Source organism: Pimephales promelas, chromosome 20, assembly GCF_988280905.1.
Source record: "Pimephales promelas chromosome 20, fPimPro1.hap1.1, whole genome shotgun sequence".
Taxonomy (NCBI): Eukaryota; Metazoa; Chordata; class Actinopteri; order Cypriniformes; family Leuciscidae; genus Pimephales; species Pimephales promelas.
In genome coordinates, this window is record NC_142788.1 from 5930018 (window position 1) to 5941255 (window position 11238).

Below are 11238 nucleotides of genomic sequence, written 5' to 3' on the forward strand. Positions count from 1 at the left end.
GCCAATTTAGCAAACATTACAAACAATGTCAATGTCAGATATATTTTAGAATATACATTCATGAATACTAATTATGATAATTGAATAGATCGTGTTGAATGTAATGGCTTACACAATAAAATATGCCTGAGAAGTTCTGAAGTGTTTGACAGTGTAAGTGAGAATCGAGTCATCAGTTTTGAACAACAAGCCATATACAATTATTTGTTGTCCAAACTGCAGACAGTTGTATGTACTCTTTGCACACATGTGCCAAAGCATTTGCAATTTTCTCAAATCAATAAGAAATTCCAATCTGATGTGAACAAGAAGCGAATTGTTCAGAGATATGAACTTAATGTTTTGGGAAATAAAAAAAGACATTTGAGAACTGAGCCAAAGCAATTGAGAAAAACTGTAATGCATAAAAAATAAAATGTGTTTTGGGGCAAAGCAACTCAATTTATATAGCGCTTTTTACAATACAGATGGAGCATGTCATAATCACAAAATTAGTACGATTTTTATAAAAATAAAAACACAATGCAGCCTCATTTTACTTCAATGCTATATCTTATTTTATTATTTTCTGAGCTTAAATGTATTATATTGAAAGATAATTATTATATTGCAAACACTGTTTTGCATTATGTGCTAGTATTACCATATAAACTGTGATTACATTATAAGTTTCCATGGTGTGTTCATAATGTAATGCATTTCTCATACATAGTATGTGAAAAATTAGGTAACACTTTATTTTACAGTGTTACGTTTTATTTTACATTGTTATGCGTCATTGTTATGTTACATGTACATAGTAATAACAGTAAATTATACATAATTACATGCAACTAACCCTCAGCCAAATCCTACCCTAACCATATAGTAAGTACATGTTGCTTAATATTACTCAGTACTTAAAGATATAATTACACTGTAACAATGATACCTTGAAATAAAGTGTAACCAAAAATTGTAACATACATTGAAAATGTATTGTTACATTATGAGCTCAAGATTTTATTACTTTTGAAAAAAAAATACATTATTATTTTTAATTAAGAAACATATTTTTTCACTTAAAAATAAAGGTCGAGATTATCAGCAGTTCCTGGTGATATATTTTTTTTATGCAACCTAGTAGTCTAGGTCCTGGGTAAGATTTGTATGCACTTCATTTAGCGCAGAATATCTCAACTGTTCTAGACTAATATGACCCCATTGAACAACATGTGATGTGTGCCAAAATCTCTAACCGGGACGAAAGTCCTGAAAATGACCACAATAGGTTACACTTATATCACAATACAAGTGAATGGGACTTTTTATAGAAATTCTCATACATTTCTACCAGTTTAATCTTTATATTAAGAGAAATACTTTTTGTATTACACTTTATCTTAAAAATAAAATATGTAAATTAGGCAATATCTCATTAAATATGTGTACATATAACCTCTTGAAGCTACAGATTTTCTGAGGTCATCACAATGTTCACAATGACCATGTAGTGTATGAAGTGTTATACCTTTCTCACCAATGCCATGAAGTCAATAATGATTGCGTGTGTTTGCGGGTATGGAATGCCAAAACTGACTTAATTAAAAATAAATAAATACATAAATAAATATACGAAAATATCTAAAAAAGCTAAAATACATAAATAAATACAGAAATTAATATACAAAGGAATGTAAAAAAAGTACAAATAAATGAGTATTTATACTTTTATTTCCTTATTTATGTATAATTGTATTTTTTCACACATTTATTTATTTATTTCTACATTTATTCATTTTTTATTTCCACTTTTATTTATTTCTACATTCATTTATGTATTTATGTTCCCTTTCGTAGTCACTTCGAGTTACGTCAGAAGTGACAGAGATTGGGGGTTTCGCATAGAAAGCCAATCCTCTTCGAGTATTTAATCACGAGCCAATGGCATGCAATGCCTTGGGGCTGCGGAAATTTGCATAGCGTACTCCGCCCTACTCCGTGAGTATAAAAGAAGGAAGTGAACGCAACCGCAGTATGTTTTCGCTTCGGAGCCAAGAGATTTCTTCACTCCTCAAGCCATTCTCACTGATTCAAGACTCTTCGAGACGAGCGTCCTCTTCAGTGTTGGTGTGACGGCGGTACCCAGCGAGACTCTGCATTGCCTGCGATCTGAGCAGTGGTCTGCCAGACTTTGCGCTTCTCCCTGGTCGCCTCAGCGCTGAAAGAGTGAATTTCCTCCTCTCTAGTGAAAGAGCTGCACGCGGCACGTCTTTTTAAAGACGATTCGCCCGTGTTCTTCTGGGTGCGATCGATTCATGTCATTTTCTGATGGTCACGATCGCTGCTCTGTGTGCCTGGGCTTTCAGCATGCAGTAGCAGCGTTCGTGGATGACTCATGTTCCTTTTGTGGGAACATGAGTATCTCTACACTGTGATCTAGACTCAATGATCTGATAAAGTGAGAGTCCCCGTGTCCGTTACTCGTTCTGCTTCTTCTTCTAGAAGCTCTTCGACTCGCGGACAGGGTGATATGACGGTGAATGTGTGGCACAACCCCCGACGCTAGTTCCTCGGGCCACACCCATGTGTTAGAGCCAGTGAGCGCTGTATCGCTTCAGGCGTCTGCCTCTTCGAGGTACCGTCTGTTTCGTTCAGCGCTCCAGAGGATGATGCGATGTCGATCGCAGCATCACAAGGCGGGCTTGACTCCTCGGGAAGTGAGGATGCGGCTGCGTTGCCTCCCTCGGGAGCGTCAACGTCGCCGTGTCTGATCCCACGATGACGGCCATGCTATCTCGGGCCTCCGTGAGCATCAGGTGGGAGTGGAACTCCGCCCTGTCCCGATCTCTCGCGGCTGGATAATTGTTTTTTGGGTAACGCTGCCGCCTCACGGCCACAGCCAACCCCAATTTCCTTTTTTCCCCGAGTTGCATGCGGAACTGACACACACTTGGGTGTCCCCCCGAGAGCGTGCTTCAGTTTCCCCGCCTTTCCTCCCCTCTGCGACGCGGTTGCCTGTGGGTACGCTGGGACTCCCCCGGTGGAGCGCTCTGTTGCGATGCAGCTGCGTCCGCAGAGCGCGTCCTCCCGCGGTGCTCCCAGATGCCCATCCAAAGCCTATAGGTTCTCGTCGTCTATGGCGACGCGATCCAGTAGAGCGGCGGGACAGGCAGCCTCCGCCCTGCATATGATAAGCACCTGCTAGCTGCTCAGGAATGTGCACGAGGAGGGGACGGACCAAGCGAGCTGCGAGCCTGCCGCCGACCTTGCTCTCAAACGGGCGACGGAAGCGGCTGCTCGCTCCCTTGGTCAGGTGATGCCAACCACTGTGGTCCAGGAGCATCATCAAGAAAATGTTTCGGCGGTGCGGTCCAGGACTTTGTGCCCAGCACTTCTCGACCGCCTAGGAGCAGATGGAGGCGGGTTTACACTTCTGCCCCGACGGCCAGCTGCTGCCTCCACCCAGCCGTCGGCTCAGACGCCTCCGACCGCTCGCCGCCGAGGACGCCCCCCTGTGGCTCCCTTCCCTCACATGCGGCCCCAGCAGCAGCCTTCAGTCGGTTCGCGTCGTGGAGGAGGCCACAGGTAAGCGTCACAGCCCCTCTCAGGCCGCGTGCCCCGCTAACGCCAGGCAAAGCGATGTTCCTGAGACGGGCTGCTCAGTGATAGTGTCACGGTTTTTCACAGGAGGCGGTAGCAGGGCCCCTCCTTCCCCCGGTGGAGGGCCAGTGGAGAATCTTTTGTTCTAGCTAGCTCCTCGCTGCTCACCCACGAGTGAGCAGCGCCTTAAGCTGGTTGAAGAAAAACTGACACTATCATTGAGCACACAGACCCAGTGCGTCGCCCCGCTCATTCCTCTCTGTCTCTGAGGGTGCGGATGGGAGCATGTGTCGTCCCTCGACTACACCACTCCCCTCCCTCTCTATCGCCAGACCCCCAGCAGAACAGACCCCCGTGGAACGCTGGTCCTTCCCTGGTCTCTTCTGTCGGGGAACGGGGCTCGACTGTGCATCCGCACGGGGTAACTCCTGTGCGCATGCCGGTCTCCCTGTACCGCTGCCCCTCCGGGGGGACGTCTGTGGTTCGCATGACTCCGCTGGTTCAGTTCTTGGGAGCTTGGCTAGAGCTCCTCGACCTGTCCCTCTGCGTCATCAGAACAATCAGATTCGGCTACGCGACTCAGTTAGCGAGGTCTCCTCCCCGTTTCAGGGGAGTTCGCTCCACGGTGGTCGGTGGCTATGCCCCGATCATGAGAGCGGAGATTGCGACCCTGCTGGCGAAGGGTGCAATTGAGACGGTCCCTCCAGCCGAGGTGAGGTCCGGGTTTACAGCCCATACTTCACTGTCCCCAAGAAGACCGGTGGGTTACGACCGATCCTGGATCTGCGCATTTTGAGCCACCGTTCAAAATGCTCACAGCCAAACGCATTTTCGAATGCGTCCAGCCGCAGGATTGGTTTGCAGCGATTGACCTGAAGGACGCGTACTTTCATGTCTCCATTTTGCCTCGACACAGACCGTTCGCGGTTTGCCTCAAGGCCAGGCATCAGTACACGGTTCTCCCTTTCGGGTTAGCTCTGTCGCCTCGCGTCTTCACGAAGATCATCGAGGCAGCCCTTGTTCCCCTTCGCGAACACGGGGTTCGCATCCTGAATTATCTCGACGATTGGCTGATACTGGCTCACTCTCGAGAACAGCTTTGCGAACACAGAGACCTGGTGCTCCGGCACCTAGCCCGTCTGGGCCTTCGGGTCAACCGGGAGAAGAGCAAACTTTGCCCCGTGCAGAGGATCTCATTTCTCGGCATGGAGATAGACTCGGTCGCCATGTCCGCGCAGCTCACGAACGAGCGCGGGCACTCACTGCTGACTTGTCTTCGACAGTTCGAGGGCAAGAATGCGGTCCCACTGAACTCTTTCAGAGGCTCCTGGGGCATATGGCATCCGCAGCCGTGGCAACGCCACTCGGATTGCTTCATATGAGACCGCTTCAGCTGTGGTTTTCGCGATCGAGTCCCGAGGTGGGCATGGCATGGCGGCTCGCTTCGAGTTCCAGTGACTCCAGCGTGCCGCCGTACCTTCTCCCCGTGGTCGAACCTCAGCTGCCCACTCCAGCGAGCTTCCAGGCATCTCGTTGTCTCCACGGATGCATCTACCACGGGTTGGGGTGCCATGTGCAATGGGCATGCAGCCGCGGGTTCCTGGATAGGACCCCAGCGCCTCATGCACATCAATTGCCTCGAGTTGCTGACAGTACGCCTAGCCCTGCACCGCTTTCGAGCACTGCTCAGGGGTCAACACGTACTTGTCCGTTCAGACAACACCGCTGCAGTAGCGTACTTCAACCACCAGGGTGGTCTACGCTTACGCCGGTTGTCGCAGCTCGCCCGCCACCTCCTGCTATGGAGTCAGAAGCACCTGAGGCCCTTCGTGCAGTTACATTCCAGGAGACCGGAACCTGGCGGCCGACGAGCTGTCACGGGTCCGCCCTATCTCCGGCGAATGGTGACTCCATCCCCAGACGGTCCAGCTGATTTGGGACCAGTTCGGGGAGGCACAGATAGACCTGTTCGCCTCCCGGGACTCATCCCACTGTGCTCAGTTTTATTCCCTGTCCGAGGGCGCACTGGCGCAGAGCTGGCCGCGGGGCCACGCAAGTATGCGTTCCCCAGTGAGCCTTCTTGCACGGGTGTTGTGCAAGATCAAGGAGGACGAGGAGCAGGTCTTGCTGGTAGCCCCCTATTGGCCCACCAAGACGTGGTTCTCCGAACTCATGCTCCTCGCGACAGCACCTCCTTGGCCTATTCCTCTGAGACAAGACCTACTCACTCAGAGAAGGGGCACTCTGTGACACCCTCGTCCCGATCTCTGGAGGCTGCACGTGTGGCTCATGGATGGGACGAGGCAGGTTTGAGATCGCTGCCACCTGCGGTGGCGGCAACCATCTCTTCCGCTAGAGCGTCGTCCACGAGACACCTTTATGCGTTGAAGTGGAACCTCTTCGTCAACTGGTGCTCTTCTCGCGGAGAAGACCCCCGGAGATGTTCGATCGGTGTCGTGCTTTCCTTCCTGCAGGAAGGGTTGGAGTGTAGGCTGTCGCCCTCCACCCTTAAGGTTTACGTCGCAGCCATTGCCGCGTCTCATGACGCAATGGAAGGTAAGTCCATCAGAAAGCACGACCTGGTCATCAGGTTCCTGAGGGGAGCGAGGAGGCTACATCCGCCTCGTCCTCCCCTCGTACCCTCTTGGGACCTCTCAGTAGTTCTAAGTGCTCTGCAGAGGCATCCCTTTGAGGGATGTCCTATAGGACGGCACTCCTGGTTGCACTGGCCTCCATCAAGAGGGTGGGGGACCTGCACGCATTCTCCGTTGACGAAGCGTGCCTGGAGTTCGGGCCGGCTTACTCTCACGTGATCTTGAGACGCCGGCCGGGATATATGCCCAAGGTTCCTACCACTCCCTTCCGGGACCAGGTGGTGAACCTGCAAGCACTGCCCCTGGAGGAGGCAGACCCAGCCTTGGCACTGCTCTGTCCGGTACGTGCTCTTCGCACCTACGTCGACAGAACGCGGTGTTTCAGGACCTCAGACCAGCTCTTTGTCTGTCATGGGGGGAGCCAGAAGGGAAGGGCTCTCTCAAAGCAACGGCTGTCTCACTGGATAGTGGATGCCATTGCTTTGTCTTACCAGCAGCAAGGCCGGCCGTGCCCCCTTGGTGTGACGGCACATTCCACTCGGAGTGTGGCCTCCTCTTGGGCTCTAGCGCATGGCGCCTCGCTAACAGACATCTGCAGAGCTGCAGACTGGGCGACACCAAACACCTTCGCCAGACTCTACAATCTGCGAGTTGAGCCGGTGTCCTCTCACGTACTCGCTTCCGCCAGTACTGGACCCGCCTAGGTGTCTTCGCTTGCTCGCCATTCCACTCCTCGGATTGGATAAGTGCGATATTTCTCAGTAGTCTTCCGTTGAAGCCTTGAGTCCTCCAGCACCGACGATGCGGGCACCACTGCTGTTGCTCTGGGTGCCGGCTAGGTGCCTCCATGTGCACGGTTCCCTATGGTAACTGTCTCATGTGTATTATCCACTGTAAGCCTCTCTGAGCATGTGTCTTCCCTTGGCAAGCCATCTGCCACCCTGGAGTTAAATTCTTTACCACCTGCGGTTGGTACTCCAGTGATCTCCATATGCGTTCCTAGGCGGTCATATGTGTATTCGTAAGTCCTCCCTTCGGTAGGCATCTGGTAGCATGTCCCTCCCGGGATACGTTTCCCAGTGTACCTTGGTAATCCTGTGTCAAAGTAGGATCCCTAAAAAAAAAAGAGTTCAGGGGTCCAGACTTTCGCAGGGCACTGGAAGACAGCTGTAAGATGGCGTGATGGCATTGACCCCCAATCTCCGTCACTTCTGACGTAACTCGAAGTGACTACGAAAGGGAACGTCTCGGTTACGGATGTAACCCTCGTTCCCTGAGTAGGGAACGGAGACGTTACGTCTCCCTGCCACTTCTGCTGTACCGCTGGGTAGACGCCTGAGTTCAGTCTTGGCTCCTCAGCGAAGACATACTGCGGTTGCGTTCACTTCCTCCTTTTATACTCACGGAGTAGGGCGGAGTATGCTATGCAAATTCCGCAGCCCCAAGGCATTGCATACCATTGGCTCGTGATTAAATACTCGAATAGGAGTATTCCGTCACTTCTGACGTAACGTCTCCGTTCCCTACTCAGGGAACGAGGGTTACATCCGTAACCGAGACGTTTCTCGTCTTTCTTTCTTTTTTCCGATTGCTCACACGCATCGGTAAACCTGAAGTCACAAACTCTTCACAAATAAAATCTTTAAAAAAAAAAAAAAACGGCCAATGACTGTCAGCTACGGCTGCCAAACAAAAACCGTAAAAGATATAATATCCTAATTTAAATTTAGTGCAAAAATACGTTTAAGAATTTTTTCTTAAATGTTTTACAAAAAAAAACACAGTTATTTTACACAGCTATTATCTGAATTATTACAATCAAACACCCTGTGTAAAAAAAAAATCATCCAAAAAAAAAAAAAACAGTCAATGACTGTCAGCAATGGCTGCTATACAAAAAATCATAAAATGTATGTAAAATATTCTAATTTAAATAAGTGCAAATGATTTTACAGAAATCTTCATTAAGAGTTTTAACAGAAACAGTTATTTCACATATATTTCCTGATTTTTGTTACTAAAAAATGTACTATACATCACTGCATCAACAACTACACAGTTACTGCCTGTTAAATAAAGCAACACACAGCATATCATCAGTGTCTCTCTGCTCATCCTGGACTAAAACACAATTACTGCCTGTTAAAGGGTTAGTTCAACCAAAAATTAAGTCATTAATTACTCACCCCGTGCTGTACCAACCCCGTAAGACCTTCGTTCATCTTCGGAACACAAATGAAGATACTGCATTTTTGATTAAATTTGAGAGCTGGATCACTGATACATAGGCTGCCTATAAGGGATCGAAACTTGACGGCCCAGAAAGTCATTGAAGAAAATGTTCAAATATTCCATGTGACTACAGTGGCTCAACTATAAGTTTAATATGAATATCAACTATAATATGAATACCGTTCATTTTCTCACACAAACCGCTCGTTTCGTATCTTAGGCCATCTATACTTACATTTACGAGTCATTAAATCGTGTTTAATTTGGACTTCTCTGTGCATGCTCTTTCAGGTGACCCTGTAAATCTCCATTATTTAGACTGATAGACAAGAACGGTTTGACCGAAAAATATCAGAATTGAAAATACTGTGGAAACAAAGACACCTACATCTTGGATGCCCTTGAGGTAAGATAAAACATATCAAAAATTATTTTCAAAGTGAACTATGCCTTTAAATGGAACGTCACTCTTTATAAATATCTGTGTCATTTTTTTTCTGGTGAAAGGAAACAATATAAAAGCAACTCATATTGGTTTGCTCTAGTCAGTTGCTATAGTAAACTGGTTTAGCTGGTCTCTCAACTCAAACCCCACTAATGGCGCTTTTCCATTACCAGTACCAGCTCGACTCTACTCGGCTCGCTTTTCGCTCCATTTTCCATTGCAGCACCGCCATAAATAGTACCCGGTCGTCATAGCGACGCCTTTCGTTCCTCGTTGCCCCATCAAGCTCTCGCTGGATCCTCTCTTCGGCAACCAAACAAAGGAAAGTCTGCACCTCCTTGTTTGATCACGGCGTATTCTTCCGAGTTGCCATAATAATAGTAGTAAGTTTAGAAACTATCTCTGGCTAAACTATTTAAAAATGGCGGTGATATTCTGGATACTCCATCTGGTGCGTGCAATGATGACGCAGTGAATGGTGACGATTCTCTCTGACCAATCAGCAGTCGGCATTTTTTTCACCTCACATTTTAGTATCGCCTTAGCTCGCTCAGAACCTCGCCGGAGGTGGTACAAAAAAAAGTACCCGAAAGCAGCTACAGGTACAACTTTCACACAGTGGAAACCGAACAAAGGCGAGCCGAGCCGAGTCGAGCTGGTACTGTGTCGTGGAAAAGCGCCATAAAACCACTAAAACTGTTTGGCCAGACTGTGAGACCAGCTCAGGTTGCTCTTCTTAAAATTGTTGTTTTCTCATTTTTTCAGCAACTCAAGGTGCAGCAGTAAACTTAGGCCATGGAGGACAACAACAGAGATTCTAACACTCACAGCTATCGTTATTACCATGACTCTGATTATGGAAATGAAATACTTACTTATCCACACTCTGAGTATTTTTGGGAAATCAGACTGTCCATCTTCTTCATCGCTGCTCTGTGTGTGGGGGTGCCATGTCTGATTTGGGCTTTTTATTTTGTGCATCTTCAGAAAAGGACCAGAAGCCGGATCTCAGCCTTCATCATCCTCCTCCTCCTCTGTGACCTGTTGCAACTGCTCCTGTATATATATATAGTGTCAAAACTTCTTTCTTTCAGTTTTTTCCATGGCGTTGAAATTATAATGCTTGGATATTTTTGTCTGAAAGTCTGTGGCGTTCACCTGCAACAGCTGGTGGCTCTGGAGGGGGTTCTGACACTGAAATATCCACTGATCTCTGCTCATATTTTCTCAACCCCGTGTTACATAATATTCTCCATCATTATACTTATTTTTCCTGTAATGTGTGCATTATTGGTTTTCGGTTACCCTGGTAGTCATGGTTTTTATCTCGGTGTTGGCTCAATTCTGGCACCTGTGTGTTTATTGGTTGTCACAGGAATAATCACATGCAAAGCCCCGCCCACTCCAGCCAGAACACCTGACAGTGACAACAAACCAGGCGCATCGTTGTTTCTTGTTACCATGGTTACCTTAGTTGTGCTCTATTTACCATGTGTGTTACTTCACTGTGTGCAAATCCTCTTCTTTCGCGTGACAGACTCTTGGCTCGTGATGTGTCACTGCTTGTTGAGTTTGACGGTGATTTCAGAGCCTCTTCAGTGTGTGCTGGTCTGTAGAGAGAATCTCAGGGCTCAGACTAATCAAACACACATAGAGCTCAATACTGAACAGACATCAGTCTGAACTGGATATTCAGATGAGGCTTATTTCAATAACAAAAATTGTTAAACTTTATTTTGATGGTCCCTTTCTGTTGACGAAAAGTAATGTTGAATCTACAACTCTTATTGCAGTTATTAGTGTTAGTAGAGTATCAGTAGACTGGTAGTGTTAAGGTTAGAATAAGTTGACATGTAGTTACAAAGTTAAAGTCAGTCGGACGTCCAAAAGGAACCATCAAAATTGTCAAGAAATATAATCACAAATGCTTAATTAATGTACTGAAGTTAGCAAAATAGCTTAAGGCACTTTTACACATACACACACATTTTTCTCTTGTGTTAAAGTTAGCAAAATGGCTTAAAATGGCTAATGACACATTTACACATACACGCACACACACACACACACACACACACACACACACATACACACACACACACACACACAAAGAAACAGTCATCTGAACAATGTGATTCTTGTAAGCTTTCATTAATTCCTAATTTGACAATAATTATGTTTTCACTTGAACTAATGTACTGTATAGTCTGTGAGTATTCTAATAATAATGGATAAAAAAAAATAGTGATGGATAATATCTATAATACTTATGATGACCCATTTTTTCTAGGTCACAAATTTCTTCTGAATTATGTTGTGAGGCTGTTCGGACAGAAATACGACAGACACCCACTCCGCATGTTCAGCCCCCATACAGACTAGTCA

General features: G+C 46.9%; 1 long non-coding RNA gene across 1 annotated transcript; it reads left to right on the plus strand.

Moving 5' to 3' along the window:
- The first annotated feature begins 8078 nt into the window (after window positions 1-8078).
- On the plus strand, window positions 8079-10587 carry LOC120491831 (uncharacterized). Its single transcript, XR_005625343.2, has 2 exons — window positions 8079-8814; window positions 9619-10587. It is a non-coding gene; the product is annotated as an uncharacterized LOC120491831 (long non-coding RNA).
- Window positions 10588-11238: the final 651 nt, after the last annotated feature.